Source organism: Brachyhypopomus gauderio, chromosome 14 (assembly GCF_052324685.1).
Source record: "Brachyhypopomus gauderio isolate BG-103 chromosome 14, BGAUD_0.2, whole genome shotgun sequence".
Classification (NCBI taxonomy): domain Eukaryota; kingdom Metazoa; phylum Chordata; class Actinopteri; order Gymnotiformes; family Hypopomidae; genus Brachyhypopomus; species Brachyhypopomus gauderio.
In genome coordinates this window covers 16,765,766-16,792,601 of record NC_135224.1, presented here as the reverse complement: position 1 = coordinate 16,792,601, position 26,836 = coordinate 16,765,766, and positions in this window count along the sequence as shown.

Below are 26,836 nucleotides of genomic sequence, written 5' to 3'. Positions count from 1 at the left end.
CGTTTTTGGAGTCGATTAGAGTTATAGATTTTATAGAGCAGATGGGAGGGGCAGATGGGGCAAAGGGGGCAGATGGAGCAGAGGGGCAGATGGGGCAGATAGAGCAGAGGGCCGTATGGGGCAGATGGAGTAGAGGGGCAAATGGGGCACATAGAGAAGATGGAGTAGATGGAGTAGATGGGGCAGATGGAGCATATACACCATATACACTACATGCACACACACACACACACACACACACACACACACACACACAGAATTGCATATCTTTTCAAGCACTAGGTATTTCCTTCAGGAAATGCACATCTCTAGTTCTTTTTATAATCTACAAAATACAATATTTCAGTCACATAAACAGACACAGGGCAAGGTAAACTAAATGACACACATAAATACACACATATTTACTAATTGTACAACATAACCATAACCAGGTTTAAAGCCACCTGTGTTGAAAGTCGTGGGCATGTCTCTAAGCAGGCATGTCTCACAACACAGACGAGACCTCTCCAAAGCACAAGGGCACAGCACACGAGAGACATGAACTCTCTTCAGCAAGATCACAGCCTCCAACATATTTCAAGCAATTCCATCACATCAACCAAGCTGTTTGGGTTAGGACAAACATTCACAAGATCCTGACCCAAACAGACCACAAAATCTACATACAAAGCCAAACATGACACATGAGTAGTCCATATACTGTTCACAAATTATATTGCTTATTACATTATATCCAGTAACCTTACAACAGTCTTCAGGACACGTAAACTTCAAAAAAGATCATTCTTACCATTGGTCATTCTATAAAAATAAAAAAAATGTGAAATGTAGTCTCACTATATCTGTGTAAAACAGTTGGTAGACGTCAAAACTCATAAAAAAAGGCACAAGCAATCTGTAAATTTGCAAAAACGTGTGAGTGGCGCGTTTATATGGAGAAACAATTTCTTTTGCATTTGTTGTGCTGTTGCCATGGTAAAATCCCTATAGCCTAAGGGCACAGCCTCGTTTTGATTATTCTTTTTATAATCTACAAAATAAAATATTTCAGTCACATAAACAGTCACATAGACACAGGGCAAGGTAAACTAAATGACACACATAAATACACACATATTTACTAATTGTACAACATAACCATAACCAGGTTTAAAGCCACCTGTGTTGAAAATCGTGGGCATGTCTCTAAGCAGGCATGTCTCACAACACAGACGAGACCTCTCCAAAGCACAAGGGCACAGCACACGAGAGACATGAACTCTCTTCAGCAAGATCACAGCCTCCAACATATTTCAAGCAATTCCATCACATAAACCAAGCTGTTTGGGTTAGGACAAACATTCACAAGATCCTGACCCAAACAGACCACAAAATCTACATACAAAGCCAAACATGCCACATGAGTAGTCCATATACTGTTCACAAATTATATTGCTTATTACATTATATCCAGTAACCTTACAACAGTCTTCAGGACATGTATACTTCAAAAAAGATAATTCTTACCATTGGTCATTCTATAAAAATAAAAAAATGTGAAATGTAGTCTCATTATACCTGTGTAAAACAGTTGGTATACGTCAAAAACTCATAAAAAAGGCACAAGCAATCTGTAAATTTGCAAAAACGTGCGAGTGGCGCGTTTATATGGAGAAACAATTTCTTTTGCATTTGTTGTGCCGTTGCCATGGTAAAATGCCTATAGCCTAAGGGCACAGCCTCGTTTTGATTATTCTTTTTATAATCTACAAAATACAATATTTCAGTCACATAAACAGACACAGGGCAAGGTAAACTAAATGACACACATAAATACACACATATTTACTAATTGTACAACATAACCATAACCAGGTTTAAAGCCACCTGTGTTGAAAATCGTGGGCATGTCTCTAAGCAGGCATGTCTCACAACACAGACGAGACCTCTCCAAAGCACAAGGGCACAGCACACGAGAGACATGAACTCTCTTCAGCAAGATCACAGCCTCCAACATATTTCAAGCAATTCCATCACATCAACCAAGCTGTTTGGGTTAGGACAAACATTCACAAGATCCTGACCCAAACAGACCACAAAATGTACATACAAAGCCAAACATGACACATGAGTAGTCCATATACTGTTCACAAATTATATTGCTTATTACATTATATCCAGTAACCTTACAACAGTCTTCAGGACACGTAAACTTCAAAAAAGATCATTCTTACCATTGGTCATTCTATAAAAATAAGAAAATGTGAAATGTAGTCTCACTATATCTGTGTAAAACAGTTGGTAGACGTCAAAACTCATAAAAAAGGCACAAGCAATCTGTAAATTTGCAAAAACGTGTGAGTGGCGCGTTTATATGGAGAAACAATTTCTTTTGCATTTGTTGTGCTGTTGCCATGATAAAATCCCTATAGCCTAAGGGCACAGCCTCGTTTTGATTATTCTTTTTATAATCTACAAAATACAATATTTCAGTCACATAAACAGACACAGGGCAAGGTAAACTAAATGACACACATAAATACACACATATTTACTAATTGTACAACATAACCATAACCAGGTTTAAAGCCACCTGTGTTGAAAATCGTGGGCATGTCTCTAAGCAGGCATGTCTCACAACACAGACGAGACCTCTCCAAAGCACAAGGGCACAGCACACGAGAGACATGAACTCTCTTCAGCAAGATCACAGCCTCCAACATATTTCAAGCAATTCCATCACATAAACCAAGCTGTTTGGGTTAGGACAAACATTCACAAGATCCTGACCCAAACAGACCACAAAATCTACATACAAAGCCAAACATGACACATGAGTAGTCCATATACTGTTCACAAATTATATTGCTTATTACATTATATCCAGTAACCTTACAACAGTCTTCAGGACACGTATACTTCAAAAAAGATAATTCTTACCATTGGTCATTCTATAAAAATAAGAAAATGTGACATGTAGTCTCACTATATCTGTGTAAAACAGTTGGTAGACGTCAAAAACTCATAAAAAAAAGCACAAGCAATCTGTAAATTTGCAAAAACGTGTGAGTGGCGCGTTTATATGGAGAAACAATTTCTTTTGCATTTGTTGTGCTGTTGCCATGGTAAAATCCCTATAGCCTAAGGGCACAGCCTCGTTTTGATTATTCTTTTTATAATCTACAAAATACAATATTTCAGTCACATAAACAGTCACATAGACACAGGGCAAGGTAAACTAAATGACACACATAAATACACACATATTTACTAATTGTACAACATAACCATAACCAGGTTTAAAGCCACCTGTGTTGAAAATCGTGGGCATGTCTCTAAGCAGGCATGTCTCACAACACAGACGAGACCTCTCCAAAGCACAAGGGCACAGCACACGAGAGACATGAACTCTCTTCAGCAAGATCACAGCCTCCAACATATTTCAAGCAATTCCATCACATCAACCAAGCTGTTTGGGTTAGGACAAACATTCACAAGATCCTGACCCAAACAGACCACAAAATCTACATACAAAGCCAAACATGACACATGAGTAGTCCATATACTGTTCACAAATTATATTGCTTATTACATTATATCCAGTAACCTTACAACAGTCTTCAGGACACGTAAACTTCAAAAAAGATCATTCTTACCATTGGTCATTCTATAAAAATAAAAAAAATGTGAAATGTAGTCTCACTATACCTGTGTAAAACAGTTGGTATACGTCAAAAACTCATAAAAAAGGCACAAGCAATCTGTAAATTTGCAAAAACGTGCGAGTGGCGCGTTTATATGGAGAAACAATTTCTTTTGCATTTGTTGTGCCGTTGCCATGGTAAAATGCCTATAGCCTAAGGGCACAGCCTCGTTTTGATTATTCTTTTTATAATCTACAAAATACAATATTTCAGTCACATAAACAGACACAGGGCAAGGTAAACTAAATGACACACATAAATACACACATATTTACTAATTGTACAACATAACCATAACCAGGTTTAAAGCCACCTGTGTTGAAAATCGTGGGTATGTCTCTAAGCAGGCATGTCTCACAACACAGACGAGACCTCTCCAAAGCACAAGGGCACAGCACACGAGAGACATGAACTCTCTTCAGCAAGATCACAGCCTCCAACATATTTCAAGCAATTCCATCACATAAACCAAGCTGTTTGGGTTAGGACAAACATTCACAAGATCCTGACCCAAACAGACCACAAAATGTACATACAAAGCCAAACATGACACATGAGTAGTCCATATACTGTTCACAAATTATATTGCTTATTACATTATATCCAGTAACCTTACAACAGTCTTCAGGACACGTAAACTTCAAAAAAGATCATTCTTACCATTGGTCATTCTATAAAAATAAGAAAATGTGAAATGTAGTCTCACTATATCTGTGTAAAACAGTTGGTAGACGTCAAAACTCATAAAAAAGGCACAAGCAATCTGTAAATTTGCAAAAACGTGTGAGTGGCGCGTTTATATGGAGAAACAATTTCTTTTGCATTTGTTGTGCTGTTGCCATGATAAAATCCCTATAGCCTAAGGGCACAGCCTCGTTTTGATTATTCTTTTTATAATCTACAAAATACAATATTTCAGTCACATAAACAGACACAGGGCAAGGTAAACTAAATGACACACATAAATACACACATATTTACTAATTGTACAACATAACCATAACCAGGTTTAAAGCCACCTGTGTTGAAAATCGTGGGCATGTCTCTAAGCAGGCATGTCTCACAACACAGACGAGACCTCTCCAAAGCACAAGGGCACAGCACACGAGAGACATGAACTCTCTTCAGCAAGATCACAGCCTCCAACATATTTCAAGCAATTCCATCACATAAACCAAGCTGTTTGGGTTAGGACAAACATTCACAAGATCCTGACCCAAACAGACCACAAAATCTACATACAAAGCCAAACATGCCACATGAGTAGTCCATATACTGTTCACAAATTATATTGCTTATTACATTATATCCAGTAACCTTACAACAGTCTTCAGGACATGTATACTTCAAAAAAGATAATTCTTACCATTGGTCATTCTATAAAAATAAAAAAATGTGAAATGTAGTCTCATTATACCTGTGTAAAACAGTTGGTATACGTCAAAAACTCATAAAAAAGGCACAAGCAATCTGTAAATTTGCAAAAACGTGCGAGTGGCGCGTTTATATGGAGAAACAATTTCTTTTGCATTTGTTGTGCCGTTGCCATGGTAAAATGCCTATAGCCTAAGGGCACAGCCTCGTTTTGATTATTCTTTTTATAATCTACAAAATACAATATTTCAGTCACATAAACAGACACAGGGCAAGGTAAACTAAATGACACACATAAATACACACATATTTACTAATTGTACAACATAACCATAACCAGGTTTAAAGCCACCTGTGTTGAAAATCGTGGGCATGTCTCTAAGCAGGCATGTCTCACAACACAGACGAGACCTCTCCAAAGCACAAGGGCACAGCACACGAGAGACATGAACTCTCTTCAGCAAGATCACAGCCTCCAACATATTTCAAGCAATTCCATCACATCAACCAAGCTGTTTGGGTTAGGACAAACATTCACAAGATCCTGACCCAAACAGACCACAAAATGTACATACAAAGCCAAACATGACACATGAGTAGTCCATATACTGTTCACAAATTATATTGCTTATTACATTATATCCAGTAACCTTACAACAGTCTTCAGGACACGTAAACTTCAAAAAAGATCATTCTTACCATTGGTCATTCTATAAAAATAAGAAAATGTGAAATGTAGTCTCACTATATCTGTGTAAAACAGTTGGTAGACGTCAAAACTCATAAAAAAGGCACAAGCAATCTGTAAATTTGCAAAAACGTGTGAGTGGCGCGTTTATATGGAGAAACAATTTCTTTTGCATTTGTTGTGCTGTTGCCATGATAAAATCCCTATAGCCTAAGGGCACAGCCTCGTTTTGATTATTCTTTTTATAATCTACAAAATACAATATTTCAGTCACATAAACAGACACAGGGCAAGGTAAACTAAATGACACACATAAATACACACATATTTACTAATTGTACAACATAACCATAACCAGGTTTAAAGCCACCTGTGTTGAAAATCGTGGGCATGTCTCTAAGCAGGCATGTCTCACAACACAGACGAGACCTCTCCAAAGCACAAGGGCACAGCACACGAGAGACATGAACTCTCTTCAGCAAGATCACAGCCTCCAACATATTTCAAGCAATTCCATCACATAAACCAAGCTGTTTGGGTTAGGACAAACATTCACAAGATCCTGACCCAAACAGACCACAAAATCTACATACAAAGCCAAACATGACACATGAGTAGTCCATATACTGTTCACAAATTATATTGCTTATTACATTATATCCAGTAACCTTACAACAGTCTTCAGGACACGTATACTTCAAAAAAGATAATTCTTACCATTGGTCATTCTATAAAAATAAGAAAATGTGACATGTAGTCTCACTATATCTGTGTAAAACAGTTGGTAGACGTCAAAAACTCATAAAAAAAAGCACAAGCAATCTGTAAATTTGCAAAAACGTGTGAGTGGCGCGTTTATATGGAGAAACAATTTCTTTTGCATTTGTTGTGCTGTTGCCATGGTAAAATCCCTATAGCCTAAGGGCACAGCCTCGTTTTGATTATTCTTTTTATAATCTACAAAATACAATATTTCAGTCACATAAACAGTCACATAGACACAGGGCAAGGTAAACTAAATGACACACATAAATACACACATATTTACTAATTGTACAACATAACCATAACCAGGTTTAAAGCCACCTGTGTTGAAAATCGTGGGCATGTCTCTAAGCAGGCATGTCTCACAACACAGACGAGACCTCTCCAAAGCACAAGGGCACAGCACACGAGAGACATGAACTCTCTTCAGCAAGATCACAGCCTCCAACATATTTCAAGCAATTCCATCACATAAACCAAGCTGTTTGGGTTAGGACAAACATTCACAAGATCCTGACCCAAACAGACCACAAAATCTACATACAAAGCCAAACATGACACATGAGTAGTCCATATACTGTTCACAAATTATATTGCTTATTACATTATATCCAGTAACCTTACAACAGTCTTCAGGACACGTATACTTCAAAAAAGATAATTCTTACCATTGGTCATTCTATAAAAATAAGAAAATGTGACATGTAGTCTCACTATATCTGTGTAAAACAGTTGGTAGACGTCAAAAACTCATAAAAAAAAGCACAAGCAATCTGTAAATTTGCAAAAACGTGTGAGTGGCGCGTTTATATGGAGAAACAATTTCTTTTGCATTTGTTGTGCTGTTGCCATGGTAAAATCCCTATAGCCTAAGGGCACAGCCTCGTTTTGATTATTCTTTTTATAATCTACAAAATACAATATTTCAGTCACATAAACAGTCACATAGACACAGGGCAAGGTAAACTAAATGACACACATAAATACACACATATTTACTAATTGTACAACATAACCATAACCAGGTTTAAAGCCACCTGTGTTGAAAATCGTGGGCATGTCTCTAAGCAGGCATGTCTCACAACACAGACGAGACCTCTCCAAAGCACAAGGGCACAGCACACGAGAGACATGAACTCTCTTCAGCAAGATCACAGCCTCCAACATATTTCAAGCAATTCCATCACATAAACCAAGCTGTTTGGGTTAGGACAAACATTCACAAGATCCTGACCCAAACAGACCACAAAATCTACATACAAAGCCAAACATGACACATGAGTAGTCCATATACTGTTCACAAATTATATTGCTTATTACATTATATCCAGTAACCTTACAACAGTCTTCAGGACACGTATACTTCAAAAAAGATAATTCTTACCATTGGTCATTCTATAAAAATAAGAAAATGTGACATGTAGTCTCACTATATCTGTGTAAAACAGTTGGTAGACGTCAAAAACTCATAAAAAAAAGCACAAGCAATCTGTAAATTTGCAAAAACGTGTGAGTGGCGCGTTTATATGGAGAAACAATTTCTTTTGCATTTGTTGTGCTGTTGCCATGGTAAAATCCCTATAGCCTAAGGGCACAGCCTCGTTTTGATTATTCTTTTTATAATCTACAAAATACAATATTTCAGTCACATAAACAGTCACATAGACACAGGGCAAGGTAAACTAAATGACACACATAAATACACACATATTTACTAATTGTACAACATAACCATAACCAGGTTTAAAGCCACCTGTGTTGAAAATCGTGGGCATGTCTCTAAGCAGGCATGTCTCACAACACAGACGAGACCTCTCCAAAGCACAAGGGCACAGCACACGAGAGACATGAACTCTCTTCAGCAAGATCACAGCCTCCAACATATTTCAAGCAATTCCATCACATCAACCAAGCTGTTTGGGTTAGGACAAACATTCACAAGATCCTGACCCAAACAGACCACAAAATCTACATACAAAGCCAAACATGACACATGAGTAGTCCATATACTGTTCACAAATTATATTGCTTATTACATTATATCCAGTAACCTTACAACAGTCTTCAGGACACGTAAACTTCAAAAAAGATCATTCTTACCATTGGTCATTCTATAAAAATAAAAAAATGTGAAATGTAGTCTCACTATACCTGTGTAAAACAGTTGGTATACGTCAAAAACTCATAAAAAAGGCACAAGCAATCTGTAAATTTGCAAAAACGTGCGAGTGGCGCGTTTATATGGAGAAACAATTTCTTTTGCATTTGTTGTGCCGTTGCCATGGTAAAATGCCTATAGCCTAAGGGCACAGCCTCGTTTTGATTATTCTTTTTATAATCTACAAAATACAATATTTCAGTCACATAAACAGTCACATAGACACAGGGCAAGGTAAACTAAATGACACACATAAATACACACATATTTACTAATTGTACAACATAACCATAACCAGGTTTAAAGCCACCTGTGTTGAAAATCGTGGGCATGTCTCTAAGCAGGCATGTCTCACAACACAGACGAGACCTCTCCAAAGCACAAGGGCACAGCACACGAGAGACATGAACTCTCTTCAGCAAGATCACAGCCTCCAACATATTTCAAGCAATTCCATCACATAAACCAAGCTGTTTGGGTTAGGACAAACATTCACAAGATCCTGACCCAAACAGACCACAAAATGTACATACAAAGCCAAACATGACACATGAGTAGTCCATATACTGTTCACAAATTATATTGCTTATTACATTATATCCAGTAACCTTACAACAGTCTTCAGGACACGTAAACTTCAAAAAAGATCATTCTTACCATTGGTCATTCTATAAAAATAAGAAAATGTGAAATGTAGTCTCACTATATCTGTGTAAAACAGTTGGTAGACGTCAAAAACTCATTAAAAAGGCACAAGCAATCTGTAAATTTGCAAAAACGTGCGAGTGGCGCGTTTATATGGAGAAACAATTTCTTTTGCATTTGTTGTGCCGTTGCCATGGTAAAATGCCTATAGCCTAAGGGCACAGCCTCGTTTTGATTATTCTTTTTATAATCTACAAAATACAATATTTCAGTCACATAAACAGACACAGGGCAAGGTAAACTAAATGACACACATAAATACACACATATTTACTAATTGTACAACATAACCATAACCAGGTTTAAAGCCACCTGTGTTGAAAATCGTGGGCATGTCTCTAAGCAGGCATGTCTCACAACACAGACGAGACCTCTCCAAAGCACAAGGGCACAGCACACGAGAGACATGAACTCTCTTCAGCAAGATCACAGCCTCCAACATATTTCAAGCAATTCCATCACATGAACCAAGCTGTTTGGGTTAGGACAAACATTCACAAGATCCTGACCCAAACAGACCACAAAATGTACATACAAAGCCAAACATGACACATGAGTAGTCCATATACTGTTCACAAATTATATTGCTTATTACATTATATCCAGTAACCTTACAACAGTCTTCAGGACACGTATACTTCAAAAAAGATCATTCTTACCATTGGTCATTCTATAAAAATAAGAAAATGTGAAATGTAGTCTCACTATACCTGTGTAAAACAGTTGGTAGACGTCAAAAACTCATAAAAAAGGCACAAGCAATCTGTAAATTTGCAAAAAAGTGCGAGTGGCGCGTTTATGTGGAGAAACAATTTCTTTTGCATTTGTTGTGCCGTTGCCATGGTAAAATGCCTATAGCCTAAGGGCGCAGCCTCGTTTTGATTATTATAGGGCTTGAAAAGCCCTATATTGTTATTCCTTTTCTCCAAATTTCTGCAATTAATGCGGCCCGAACCGCTTAACGTACAGACTCCTTTCGAACTGCGTTTTGAAGGTCTTGGCTCTGTGTGGTGTGCTATCCGTTTTTGGAGTCGATTAGAGTTATAGATTTTATAGAGCAGATGGGAGGGGCAGATGGGGCAAAGGGGGCAGATGGAGCAGAGGGGCAGATGGGGCAGATAGAGCAGAGGGCCGTATGGGGCAGATGGAGTAGAGGGGCAAATGGGGCACATAGAGAAGATGGAGTAGATGGAGTAGATGGGGCAGATGGAGCATATACACCATATACACTACATGCACACACACACACACACACACACACAGACTTGCATCTCTTTTCAAGCACTATGTATTTCCTTCATAAAATGCACATCTCTAGTTCTTTTTATAATCTACAAAATACAATATTTCAGTCACATAAACAGACACAGGGCAAGGTAAACTAAATGACACACATAAATACACACATATTTACTAATTGTACAACATAACCATAACCAGGTTTAAAGCCACCTGTGTTGAAAATCGTGGGCATGTCTCTAAGCAGGCATGTCTCACAACACAGACGAGACCTCTCCAAAGCACAAGGGCACAGCACACGAGAGACATGAACTCTCTTCAGCAAGATCACAGCCTCCAACATATTTCAAGCAATTCCATCACATAAACCAAGCTGTTTGGGTTAGGACAAACATTCACAAGATCCTGACCCAAACAGACCACAAAATCTACATACAAAGCCAAACATGACACATGAGTAGTCCATATACTGTTCACAAATTATATTGCTTATTACATTATATCCAGTAACCTTACAACAGTCTTCAGGACACGTATACTTCAAAAAAGATCATTCTTACCATTGGTCATTCTATAAAAATAAGAAAATGTGACATGTAGTCTCACTATATCTGTGTAAAACAGTTGGTAGACGTCAAAAACTCATAAAAAAAAGCACAAGCAATCTGTAAATTTGCAAAAACGTGTGAGTGGCGCGTTTATATGGAGAAACAATTTCTTTTGCATTTGTTGTGCTGTTGAAATGGTAAAATCCCTATAGCCTAAGGGCACAGCCTCGTTTTGATTATTCTTTTTATAATCTACAAAATACAATATTTCAGTCACATAAACAGTCACATAGACACAGGGCAAGGTAAACTAAATGACACACATAAATACACACATATTTACTAATTGTACAACATAACCATAACCAGGTTTAAAGCCACCTGTGTTGAAAATCGTGGGCATGTCTCTAAGCAGGCATGTCTCACAACACAGACGAGACCTCTCCAAAGCACAAGGGCACAGCACACGAGAGACATGAACTCTCTTCAGCAAGATCACAGCCTCCAACATATTTCAAGCAATTCCATCACATAAACCAAGCTGTTTGGGTTAGGACAAACATTCACAAGATCCTGACCCAAACAGACCACAAAATCTACATACAAAGCCAAACATGACACATGAGTAGTCCATATACTGTTCACAAATTATATTGCTTATTACATTATATCCAGTAACCTTACAACAGTCTTCAGGACACGTATACTTCAAAAAAGATAATTCTTACCATTGGTCATTCTATAAAAATAAGAAAATGTGACATGTAGTCTCACTATATCTGTGTAAAACAGTTGGTAGACGTCAAAAACTCATAAAAAAAAGCACAAGCAATCTGTAAATTTGCAAAAACGTGTGAGTGGCGCGTTTATATGGAGAAACAATTTCTTTTGCATTTGTTGTGCTGTTGCCATGGTAAAATCCCTATAGCCTAAGGGCACAGCCTCGTTTTGATTATTCTTTTTATAATCTACAAAATACAATATTTCAGTCACATAAACAGTCACATAGACACAGGGCAAGGTAAACTAAATGACACACATAAATACACACATATTTACTAATTGTACAACATAACCATAACCAGGTTTAAAGCCACCTGTGTTGAAAATCGTGGGCATGTCTCTAAGCAGGCATGTCTCACAACACAGACGAGACCTCTCCAAAGCACAAGGGCACAGCACACGAGAGACATGAACTCTCTTCAGCAAGATCACAGCCTCCAACATATTTCAAGCAATTCCATCACATAAACCAAGCTGTTTGGGTTAGGACAAACATTCACAAGATCCTGACCCAAACAGACCACAAAATCTACATACAAAGCCAAACATGACACATGAGTAGTCCATATACTGTTCACAAATTATATTGCTTATTACATTATATCCAGTAACCTTACAACAGTCTTCAGGACACGTATACTTCAAAAAAGATCATTCTTACCATTGGTCATTCTATAAAAATAAGAAAATGTGACATGTAGTCTCACTATATCTGTGTAAAACAGTTGGTAGACGTCAAAAACTCATAAAAAAAAGCACAAGCAATCTGTAAATTTGCAAAAACGTGTGAGTGGCGCGTTTATATGGAGAAACAATTTCTTTTGCATTTGTTGTGCTGTTGCCATGGTAAAATCCCTATAGCCTAAGGGCACAGCCTCGTTTTGATTATTCTTTTTATAATCTACAAAATACAATATTTCAGTCACATAAACAGTCACATAGACACAGGGCAAGGTAAACTAAATGACACACATAAATACACACATATTTACTAATTGTACAACATAACCATAACCAGGTTTAAAGCCACCTGTGTTGAAAATCGTGGGCATGTCTCTAAGCAGGCATGTCTCACAACACAGACGAGACCTCTGCAAAGCACAAGGGCACAGCACACGAGAGACATGAACTCTCTTCAGCAAGATCACAGCCTCCAACATATTTCAAGCAATTCCATCACATAAACCAAGCTGTTTGGGTTAGGACAAACATTCACAAGATCCTGACACAAACAGACCACAAAATCTACATACAAAGCCAAACATGACACATGAGTAGTCCATATACTGTTCACAAATTATATTGCTTATTACATTATATCCAGTAACCTTACAACAGTCTTCAGGACACGTATACTTCAAAAAAGATCATTCTTACCATTGGTCATTCTATAAAAATAAGAAAATGTGAAATGTAGTCTCACTATACCTGTGTAAAACAGTTGGTAGACGTCAAAAACTCATAAAAAAGGCACAAGCAATCTGTAAATTTGCAAAAACGTGCGAGTGGCGCGTTTATGTGGAGAAACAATTTCTTTTGCATTTGTTGTGCCGTTGCCATGGTAAAATGCCTATAGCCTAAGGGCACAGCCTCGTTTTGATTATTATAGGGCTTGAAAAGCCCTATATTGTTATTCCTTTTCTCCAAATTTCTGCAATTAATGCGGCCCGAACCGCTTAACGTACAGACTCCTTTCGAACTGCGTTTTGAAGGTCTTGGCTCTGTGTGGTGTGCTATCCGTTTTTGGAGTCGATTAGAGTTATAGATTTTATAGAGCAGATGGGAGGGGCAGATGGGGCAAAGGGGGCAGATGGAGCAGAGGGGCAGATGGGGCAGATAGAGCAGAGGGCCGTATGGGGCAGATGGAGTAGAGGGGCAAATGGGGCACATAGAGAAGATGGAGTAGATGGAGTAGATGGGGCAGATGGAGCATATACACCATATACACTACATGCACACACAACACACACACACACACACACACACACACACACACACACAGACTTGCATCTCTTTTCAAGCACTATGTATTTCCTTCAGGAAATGCACATCTCTAGTTCCTTCTTATAATCTACAAAATACAATATTTCAGTCACATAAACAGACACAGGGCAAGGTAAACTAAATGACACACATAAATACACACATATTTACTAATTGTACAACATAACCATAACCAGGTTTAAAGCCACCTGTGTTGAAAATCGTGGGCATGTCTCTAAGCAGGCATGTCTCACAACACAGACGAGACCTCTCCAAAGCACAAGGGCACAGCACACGAGAGACATGAACTCTCTTCAGCAAGATCACAGCCTCCAACATATTTCAAGCAATTCCATCACATAAACCAAGCTGTTTGGGTTAGGACAAACATTCACAAGATCCTGACCCAAACAGACCACAAAATCTACATACAAAGCCAAACATGACACATGAGTAGTCCATATACTGTTCACAAATTATATTGCTTATTACATTATATCCAGTAACCTTACAACAGTCTTCAGGACACGTAAACTTCAAAAAAGATCATTCTTACCATTGGTCATTCTATAAAAATAAGAAAATGTGAAATGTAGTCTCACTATATCTGTGTAAAACAGTTGGTAGACGTCAAAACTCATAAAAAAGGCACAAGCAATCTGTAAATTTGCAAAAACGTGTGAGTGGCGCGTTTATATGGAGAAACAATTTCTTTTGCATTTGTTGTGCTGTTGCCATGGTAAAATCCCTATAGCCTAAGGGCACAGCCTCGTTTTGATTATTCTTTTTATAATCTACAAAATACAATATTTCAGTCACATAAACAGTCACATAGACACAGGGCAAGGTAAACTAAATGACACACATAAATACACACATATTTACTAATTGTACAACATAACCATAACTAGGTTTAAAGCCACCTGTGTTGAAAATCGTGGGCATGTCCACGGACGTAATTTTGGGGGGGGACGGGGGGGACATGTCCCCCCCACTTTTTCAAAAGCCGGTTTTGGGCCCCCCCCAGTTTTTACGGTTAAAACCAAATATTTAAATAGCGACGAATCCATGTCCCCCCACTTTTGAAATCAAAATTACGTCCATGGGCATGTCTCTAAGCAGGCATGTCTCACAACACAGACGAGACCTCTCCAAAGCACAAGGGCACAGCACACGAGAGACATGAACTCTCTTCAGCAAGATCACAGCCTCCAACATATTTCAAGCAATTCCATCACATAAACCAAGCTGTTTGGGTTAGGACAAACATTCACAAGATCCTGACCCAAACAGACCACAAAATCTACATACAAAGCCAAACATGACACATGAGTAGTCCATATACTGTTCACAAATTATATTGCTTATTACATTATATCCAGTAACCTTACAACAGTCTTCAGGACACGTATACTTCAAAAAAGATCATTCTTACCATTGGTCATTCTATAAAAATAAGAAAATGTGACATGTAGTCTCACTATATCTGTGTAAAACAGTTGGTAGACGTCAAAAACTCATAAAAAAAAGCACAAGCAATCTGTAAATTTGCAAAAACGTGTGAGTGGCGCGTTTATATGGAGAAACAATTTCTTTTGCATTTGTTGTGCTGTTGCCATGGTAAAATCCCTATAGCCTAAGGGCACAGCCTCGTTTTGATTATTCTTTTTATAATCTACAAAATACAATATTTCAGTCACATAAACAGTCACATAGACACAGGGCAAGGTAAACTAAATGACACACATAAATACACACATATTTACTAATTGTACAACATAACCATAACCAGGTTTAAAGCCACCTGTGTTGAAAATCGTGGGCATGTCTCTAAGCAGGCATGTCTCACAACACAGACGAGACCTCTCCAAAGCACAAGGGCACAGCACACGAGAGACATGAACTCTCTTCAGCAAGATCACAGCCTCCAACGTATTTCAAGCAATTCCATCACATGAACCAAGCTGTTTGGGTTAGGGCAAACATTCACAAGATCCTGACCCAAACAGACCACAAAATCTACATACAAAGCCAAACATGACACATGAGTAGTCCATATACTGTTCACAAATTATATTGCTTATTACATTATATCCAGTAACCTTGCAACAGTCTTCAGGACACGTAAACTTCAAAAAAGATAATTCTTACCATTGGTCATTCTATAAAAATAAAAAAATGTGAAATGTAGTCTCACTATACCTGTGTAAAACAGTTGGTAGACGTCAAAAACTCATAAAAAAGGCACAAGCAATCTGTAAATTTGCAAAAACGTGCGAGTGGCGCGTTTATGTGGAGAAACAATTTCTTTTGCATTTGTTGTGCCGTTGCCATGGTAAAATGCCTATAGCCTAAGGGCGCAGCCTCGTTTTGATTATTATAGGGCTTGAAAAGCCCTATATTGTTATTCCTTTTCTCCAAATTTCTGCAATTAATGCGGCCCGAACCGCTTAACGTACAGACTCCTTTCGAACTGCGTTTTGAAGGTCTTGGCTCTGTGTGGTGTGCTATCCGTTTTTGGAGTCGATTAGAGTTATAGATTTTATAGAGCAGATGGGAGGGGCAGATGGGGCAAAGGGGGCAGATGGAGCAGAGGGGCAGATGGGGCAGATAGAGCAGAGGGCCGTATGGGGCAGATGGAGTAGAGGGGCAAATGGGGCACATAGAGAAGATGGAGTAGATGGAGTAGATGGGGCAGATGGAGCATATACACCATATACACTACATGCACACACACACACACACACACACACACACACACACAGACTTGCATCTCTTTTCAAGCACTATGTATTTCCTTCAGGAAATGCACATCTCTAGTTCTTTTTATAATCTACAAAATACAATATTTCAGTCACATAAACAGACACAGGGCAAGGTAAACTAAATGACACACATAAATACACACATATTTACTAATTGTACAACATAACCATAACCAGGTTTAAAGCCACCTGTGTTGAAAATCGTGGGCATGTCTCTAAGCAGGCATGTCTCACAACACAGACGAGACCTCTCCAAAGCACAAGGGCACAGCACACGAGAGACATGAACTCTCTTCAGCAAGATCACAGCCTCCAACATATTTCAAGCAATTCCATCACATAAACCAAGCTGTTTGGGTTAGGACAAACATTCACAAGATCCTGACCCAAACAGACCACAAAATGTACATACAAAGCCAAACATGACACATGAGTAGTCCATATACTGTTCACAAATTATATTGCTTATTACATTATATCCAGTAACCTTACAACAGTCTTCAGGACACGTATACTTCAAAAAAGATCATTCTTACCATTGGTCATTCTATAAAAATAAGAAAATGTGAAATGTAGTCTCACTATACCTGTGTAAAACAGTTGGTAGACGTCAAAAACTCATAAAAAAGGCACAAGCAATCTGTAAATTTGCAAAAACGTGCGAGTGGCGCGTTTATGTGGAGAAACAATTTCTTTTGCATTTGTTGTGCCGTTGCCATGGTAAAATGCCTATAGCCTAAGGGCACAGCCTCGTTTTGATTATTATAGGGCTTGAAAAGCCCTATATTGTTATTCCTTTTCTCCAAATTTCTGCAATTAATGCGGCCCGAACCGCTTAACGTACAGACTCCTTTCGAACTGCGTTTTGAAGGTCTTGGCTCTGTGTGGTGTGCTATCCGTTTTTGGAGTCGATTAGAGTTATAGATTTTATAGAGCAGATGGGAGGGGCAGATGGGGCAAAGGGGGCAGATGGAGCAGAGGGGCAGATGGGGCAGATAGAGCAGAGGGCCGTATGGGGCAGATGGAGTAGAGGGGCAAATGGGGCACATAGAGAAGATGGAGTAGATGGAGTAGATGGGGCAGATGGAGCATATACACCATATACACTACATGCACACACACACACACACACACACACACACACACACACACACACACACACACACACACAGACTTGCATCTCTTTTCAAGCACTATGTATTTCCTTCAGGAAATGCACATCTCTAGTTCCTTCTTATAATCTACAAAATACAATATTTCAGTCACATAAACAGACACAGGGCAAGGTAAACTAAATGACACACATAAATACACACATATTTACTAATTGTACAACATAACCATAACCAGGTTTAAAGCCACCTGTGTTGAAAAATGTGGGCATGTCTCTAAGCAGGCATGTCTCACAACACAGACGAGACCTCTCCAAAGCACAAGGGCACAGCACACGAGAGACATGAACTCTCTTCAGCAAGATCACAGCCTCCAACATATTTCAAGCAATTCCATCACATAAACCAAGCTGTTTGGGTTAGGACAAACATTCACAAGATCCTGACCCAAACAGACCACAAAATGTACATACAAAGCCAAACATGACACATGAGTAGTCCATATACTGTTCACAAATTATATTGCTTATTACATTATATCCAGTAACCTTACAACAGTCTTCAGGACACGTAAACTTCAAAAAAGATCATTCTTACCATTGGTCATTCTATAAAAATAAGAAAATGTGAAATGTAGTCTCACTATATCTGTGTAAAACAGTTGGTAGACGTCAAAACTCATAAAAAAGGCACAAGCAATCTGTAAATTAGCAAAAACGTGTGAGTGGCGCGTTTATATGGAGAAACAATTTCTTTTGCATTTGTTGTGCTGTTGCCATGGTAAAATCCCTATAGCCTAAGGGCACAGCCTCGTTTTGATTATTCTTTTTATAATCTACAAAATACAATATTTCAGTCACATAAACAGTCACATAGACACAGGGCAAGGTAAACTAAATGACACACATAAATACACACATATTTACTAATTGTACAACATAACCATAACCAGGTTTAAAGCCACCTGTGTTGAAAATTGTGGGCATGTCTCTAAGCAGGCATGTCTCACAACACAGACGAGACCTCTGCAAAGCACAAGGGCACAGCACACGAGAGACATGAACTCTCTTCAGCAAGATCACAGCCTCCAACATATTTCAAGCAATTCCATCACATAAACCAAGCTGTTTGGGTTAGGACAAACATTCACGAGATCCTGACCCAAACAGACCACAAAATCTACATACAAAGCCAAACATGCCACATGAGTAGTCCATATACTGTTCACAAATTATATTGCTTATTACATTATATCCAGTAACCTTACAACAGTCTTCAGGACATGTATACTTCAAAAAAGATAATTCTTACCATTGGTCATTCTATAAAAATTAAAAAATGTGAAATGTAGTCTCACTATACCTGTGTAAAACAGTTGGTATACGTCAAAAACTCATAAAAAAGGCACAAGCAATCTGTAAATTTGCAAAAACGTGCGAGTGGCGCGTTTATATGGAGAAACAATTTCTTTTGCATTTGTTGTGCCGTTGCCATGGTAAAATGCCTATAGCCTAAGGGCACAGCCTCGTTTTGATTATTATAGGGCTTGAAAAGCCCTATATTGTTATTCCTTTTCTCCAAATTTCTGCAATTAATGCGGCCCGAACCGCTTAACGTACAGACTCCGTTCGAACTGCGTTTTGAAGGTCTTGGCTCTGTGTGGTGTGCTATCCGTTTTTGGAGTAGATTAGAGTTATAGATTTTAATAGAATTGAGTTTAAAAATGAAAAATGGCCCAATTAAAATGTATGGTGGAATGTTCAGAATTTCAAATCATCACTGCCAATTAGAGTGTGAGCTGGCATAAAAAATGATCAAAACGTTCTTGGATAAACTGCTGTAAAATCCTTACACCTTGACCTAGAAGCTCCATTTAAATTTTAAATGGGAGAGAAACTTGTCCTTTCTGGCACGCCGAGATATCTAATCATTTGATCAATTCGTTTTAGAGTTATGAGCATTTGTTTGGCACCAGACACAGAAAACTACCCCATTGGCCCCCATATAAATGTATGAGAATCAGAATCAGCTTTGTTGAGATTTTTGTGTATATTTAACTTGTCATAAATCAGTCATTTTAGGGTCAAACCACACAAAAATATATCAAAATCATCAGCAAGGGGTCCTCTCCCACACAATCTCTTCGGTGAAGCGATAGGTTAAATGGGTCCCGAACTACGACCGTTTGTTCGGAGGGTGCAAATCACATAAAACAAGGCTTCTCCACTCAGAGTGGCAGAGACAGTGTCAGTTATTTTTGAATGTCTCTCCCCTTACCCCACACACGCACGCACACACACATGCATCTCTCTCATACCCACTCCACACAGTCACACACACATATACACCACACACACACACACACACATACATACATGCAGATGGGGCAGATGGAGCAGAGGGAAAGATGGGGCAGAAGGAGCAGAGGGTCAGCTGGAGCAGAGGGGCAGATGGAGCAGAGGGGCTGATGGGGCATATGGAGCAGAGGGGCAGATGGGCCAGATGGAGCAGAGGGGTAGATGGAGCAGAGGGGTAGATGGAGCAGAGGGGCAGCTAGAGCAGAGGGGCTGATGGGCCAGATGGAGCAGATGGGGCAGATGGAGCAGAGGGGTAGATGAAGCAGAGGGGCAGCTAGAGCAGAGGGGCAGATGGAACAGAGGGGCAGCTAGAGCAGAGGGGCAAATGGAGCAGAGGGGCAGATGGAACAGAGTGGCAGATGGAGCAGAGGGGTAGATGGAGCAGAGGGGCAGATGGAGCAGAGGGGTAGATGGAGCAGAGGGGCTGATGGGCCAGATGGAGCAGATGGGGCAGATGGAGCAGAGGGACAGATGGGCCAGATGGAGCAGAGGGGTAGATGGAGCAGAGGGGCAGATGGGGCAGATGGAGCAGAGGGGCAGATGGGGCAGATGGGGCAGATGGAGAAGAGGGGCAGATGGAGCAGAGGGGCAGATGAGGGTGAGGGGCAAATGGGGCAGATAGAGCAGATGGAGCAGAGGGGCAGATGAGGGTGAGAGGCAAATGGGGCAGATAGAGCAGATGGGAGGGGCAGATGGGGCAAAGGGGGCAGATGGAGCAGAGGGGTAGATGGAGCAGAGGGGCAGATAGAGCAGAGGGCCGTATGGGGCAGATGGAGTAGAGGGGCAAATGGGGCACATAGAGAAGATGGAGTAGATGGAGTAGATGGGGCAGATGGAGCATAGACACCATATACACTACATGCACACACACACACACACACACACACAGACTTGCATCTCTTTTCAAGCACTATGTATTTCCTTCAGGAAATGCACATCTCTAGTTCTTTTTATAATCTACAAAATACAATATTTTAGTCACATAAACAGACACAGGGCAAGGTAAACTAAATGACACACATAAATACACACATATTTACTAATTGTACAACATAACCATAACCAGGTTTAAAGCCACCTGTGTTGAAAATCGTGGGCATGTCTCTAAGCAGGCATGTCTCACAACACAGACGAGACCTCTCCAAAGCACAAGGGCACAGCACACGAGAGACATGAACTCTCTTCAGCAAGATCACAGCCTCCAACATATTTCAAGCAATTCCATCACATCAACCAAGCTGTTTGGGTTAGGACAAACATTCACAAGATCCTGACCCAAACAGACCACAAAATGTACATACAAAGCCAAACATGACACATGAGTAGTCCATATACTGTTCACAAATTATATTGCTTATTACATTATATCCAGTAACCTTACAACAGTCTTCAGGACATGTAAACTTCAAAAAAGATCATTCTTACCATTGGTCATTCTATAAAAATAAAAAAATGTGAAATGTAGTCTCACTATACCTGTGTAAAACAGTTGGTATACGTCAAAAACTCATAAAAAAGGCACAAGCAATCTGTAAATTTGCAAAAACGTGCAAGTGGCGCGTTTATATGGAGAAACAATTTCTTTTGCATTTGTTGTGCTGTTGCCATGGTAAAATGCCTATAGCCTAAGGGCACAGCCTCGTTTTGATTATTCTTTTTATAATCTACAAAATACAATATTTCAGTCACATAAACAGTCACATAGACACAGGGCAAGGTAAACTAAATGACACACATAAATACACACATATTTACTAATTGTACAACATAACCATAACCAGGTTTAAAGCCACCTGTGTTGAAAATCGTGGGCATGTCTCTAAGCAGGCATGTCTCACAACACAGACGAGACCTCTGCAAAGCACAAGGGCACAGCACACGAGAGACATGAACTCTCTTCAGCAAGATCACAGCCTCCAACATATTTCAAGCAATTCCATCACATAAACCAAGCTGTTTGGGTTAGGACAAACATTCACAAGATCCTGACCCAAACAGACCACAAAATCTACATACAAAGCCAAACATGACACATGAGTAGTCCATATACTGTTCACAAATTATATTGCTTATTACATTATATCCAGTAACCTTATAACAGTCTTCAGGACATGTATACTTTAAAAAAGATAATTCTTACCATTGGTCATTTTATAAAAATAAAAAATGTGAAATGTAGTCTCACTATACCTGTGTAAAACAGTTGGTAGACGTCAAAAACTCATAAAAAAGGCACAAGCAATCTGTAAATTTGCAAAAACGTGCGAGTGGCGCGTTTATATGGAGAAACAATTTCTTTTGGATTTGTTGTTCTGTTGCCATGGTAAAATGCCTATAGCCTAAGGGCACCGCCTCGTTTTGACTATTATAGGGCTTGAAAAGCTCTATATTGTTATTCCTTTTCTCCAAATTTCTGCAATTAATGCGGCCCGAACCGCTTAACGTACAGACTCCTTTCGAACTGCGTTTTGAAGGTCTTGGCTCTGTGTGGTGTGCTATCCGTTTTTGGAGTCGATTAGAGTTATAGATTTTATAGAGCAGATGGGAGGGGCAGATGGGGCAAAGGGGGCAGATGGAGCAGAGGGGCAGATGGGGCAGATAGAGCAGAGGGCCGTATGGGGCAGATGGAGTAGAGGGGCAAATGGGGCACATAGAGAAGATGGAGTAGATGGAGTAGATGGGGCAGATGGAGCATATACACCATATACACTACATGCACACACACACACACACACACACACACACACACACACAGACTTGCATCTCTTTTCAAGCACTATGTATTTCCTTCAGGAAATGCACATCTCTAGTTCCTTCTTATAATCTACAAAATACAATATTTCAGTCACATAAACAGACACAGGGCAAGGTAAACTAAATGACACACATAAATACACACATATTTACTAATTGTACAACATAACCATAACCAGGTTTAAAGCCACCTGTGTTGAAAATTGTGGGCATGTCTCTAAGCAGGCATGTCTCACAACACAGACGAGATCTCTCCAAAGCACAAGGGCACAGCACACGAGAGACATGAACTCTCTTCAGCAAGATCACAGCCTCCAACATATTTCAAGCAATTCCATCACATAAACCAAGCTGTTTGGGTTAGGACAAACATTCACAAGATCCTGACCCAAACAGACCACAAAATGTACATACAAAGCCAAACATGACACATGAGTAGTCCATATACTGTTCACAAATTATATTGCTTATTACATTATATCCAGTAACCTTACAACAGTCTTCAGGACACGTAAACTTCAAAAAAGATCATTCTTACCATTGGTCATTCTATAAAAATAAGAAAATGTGAAATGTAGTCTCACTATATCTGTGTAAAACAGTTGGTAGACGTCAAAACTCATAAAAAAGGCACAAGCAATCTGTAAATTAGCAAAAACGTGTGAGTGGCGCGTTTATATGGAGAAACAATTTCTTTTGCATTTGTTGTGCTGTTGCCATGGTAAAATCCCTATAGCCTAAGGGCACAGCCTCGTTTTGATTATTCTTTTTATAATCTACAAAATACAATATTTCAGTCACATAAACAGTCACATAGACACATGGCAAGGTAAACTAAATGACACACATAAATACACACATATTTACTAATTGTACAACATAACCATAACCAGGTTTAAAGCCACCTGTGTTGAAAATCGTGGGCATGTCTCTAAGCAGGCATGTCTCACAACACAGACGAGACCTCTGCAAAGCACAAGGGCACAGCACACGAGAGACATGAACTCTCTTCAACAAGATCACAGCCTCCAACATATTTCAAGCAATTCCATCACATAAACCAAGCTGTTTGGGTTAGGACAAACATTCACGAGATCCTGACCCAAACAGACCACAAAATCTACATACAAAGCCAAACATGCCACATGAGTAGTCCATATACTGTTCACAAATTATATTGCTTATTACATTATATCCAGTAACCTTACAACAGTCTTCAGGACATGTATACTTCAAAAAAGATAATTCTTACCATTGGTCATTCTATAAAAATTAAAAAATGTGAAATGTAGTCTCACTATACCTGTGTAAAACAGTTGGTATACGTCAAAAACTCATAAAAAAGGCACAAGCAATCTGTAAATTTGCAAAAACGTGCGAGTGGCGCGTTTATATGGAGAAACAATTTCTTTTGCATTTGTTGTGCCGTTGCCATGGTAAAATGCCTATAGCCTAAGGGCACAGCCTCGTTTTGATTATTATAGGGCTTGAAAAGCCCTATATTGTTATTCCTTTTCTCCAAATTTCTGCAATTAATGCGGCCCGAACCGCTTAACGTACAGACTCCGTTCGAACTGCGTTTTGAAGGTCTTGGCTCTGTGTGGTGTGCTATCCGTTTTTGGAGTAGATTAGAGTTATAGATTTTAATAGAATTGAGTTTAAAAATGAAAAATGGCCCAATTAAAATGTATGGTGGAATGTTCAGAATTTCAAATCATCACTGCCAATTAGAGTGTGAGCTGGCATAAAAAATGATCAAAACGTTCTTGGATAAACTGCTGTAAAATCCTTACACCTTGACCTAGAAGCTCCATTTAAATTTTAAATGGGAGAGAAACTTGTCCTTTCTGGCACGCCGAGATATCTAATCATTTGATCAATTCGTTTTAGAGTTATGAGCATTTGTTTGGCACCAGACACAGAAAACTACCCCATTGGCCCCCATATAAATGTATGAGAATCAGAATCAGCTTTGTTGAGATTTTTGTGTATATTTAACTTGTCATAAATCAGTCATTTTAGGGTCAAACCACACAAAAATATATCAAAATCATCAGCAAGGGGTCCTCTCCCACACAATCTCTTCGGTGAAGCGATAGGTTAAATGGGTCCCGAACTACGACCGTTTGTTCGGAGGGTGCAAATCACATAAAACAAGGCTTCTCCACTCAGAGTGGCAGAGACAGTGTCAGTTATTTTTGAATGTCTCTCCCCTTACCCCACACACGCACGCACACACACATGCATCTCTCTCATACCCACTCCACACAGTCACACACACATATACACCACACACACACACACACACATACATACATGCAGATGGGGCAGATGGAGCAGAGGGAAAGATGGGGCAGAAGGAGCAGAGGGTCAGCTGGAGCAGAGGGGCAGATGGAGCAGAGGGGCTGATGGGGCATATGGAGCAGAGGGGCAGATGGGCCAGATGGAGCAGAGGGGTAGATGGGCCAGATGGAGCAGAGGGGTAGATGGAGCAGAGGGGCAGCTAGAGCAGAGGGGCTGATGGGCCAGATGGAGCAGATGGGGCAGATGGAGCAGAGGGGTAGATGAAGCAGAGGGGCAGCTAGAGCAGAGGGGCAGATGGAACAGAGGGGCAGCTAGAGCAGAGGGGCAAATGGAGCAGAGGGGCAGATGGAACAGAGTGGCAGATGGAGCAGAGGGGTAGATGGAGCAGAGGGGCAGATGGAGCAGAGGGGTAGATGGAGCAGAGGGGCTGATGGGCCAGATGGAGCAGATGGGGCAGATGGAGCAGAGGGACAGATGGGCCAGATGGAGCAGAGGGGTAGATGGAGCAGAGGGGCAGATGGGGCAGATGGAGCAGAGGGGCAGATGGGGCAGATGGAGAAGAGGGGCAGATGGAGCAGAGGGGCAGATGAGGGTGAGGGGCAAATGGGGCAGATAGAGCAGATGGAGCAGAGGGGCAGATGAGGGTGAGAGGCAAATGGGGCAGATAGAGCAGATGGGAGGGGCAGATGGGGCAAAGGGGGCAGATGGAGCAGAGGGGTAGATGGAGCAGAGGGGCAGATAGAGCAGAGGGCCGTATGGGGCAGATGGAGTAGAGGGGCAAATGGGGCACATAGAGAAGATGGAGTAGATGGAGTAGATGGGGCAGATGGAGCATAGACACCATATACACTACATGCACACACACACACACACACACACACACAGACTTGCATCTCTTTTCAAGCACTATGTATTTCCTTCAGGAAATGCACATCTCTAGTTCTTTTTATAATCTACAAAATACAATATTTCAGTCACATAATCAGACACAGGGCAAGGTAAACTAAATGACACACATAAATACACACATATTTACTAATTGTACAACATAACCATAACCAGGTTTAAAGCCACCTGTGTTGAAAATTGTGGGCATGTCTCTAAGCAGGCATGTCTCACAACACAGACGAGACCTCTCCAAAGCACAAGGGCACAGCACACGAGAGACATGAACTCTCTTCAGCAAGATCACAGCCTCCAACATATTTCAAGCAATTCCATCACATAAACCAAGCTGTTTGGGTTAGGACAAACATTCACAAGATCCTGACCCAAACAGACCACAAAATGTACATACAAAGCCAAACATGACACATGAGTAGTCCATATACTGTTCACAAATTATATTGCTTATTACATTATATCCAGTAACCTTACAACAGTCTTCAGGACACGTAAACTTCAAAAAAGATCATTCTTACCATTGGTCATTCTATAAAAATAAGAAAATGTGAAATGTAGTCTCACTATATCTGTGTAAAACAGTTGGTAGACGTCAAAACTCATAAAAAAGGCACAAGCAATCTGTAAATTAGCAAAAACGTGTGAGTGGCGCGTTTATATGGAGAAACAATTTCTTTTGCATTTGTTGTGCTGTTGCCATGGTAAAATCCCT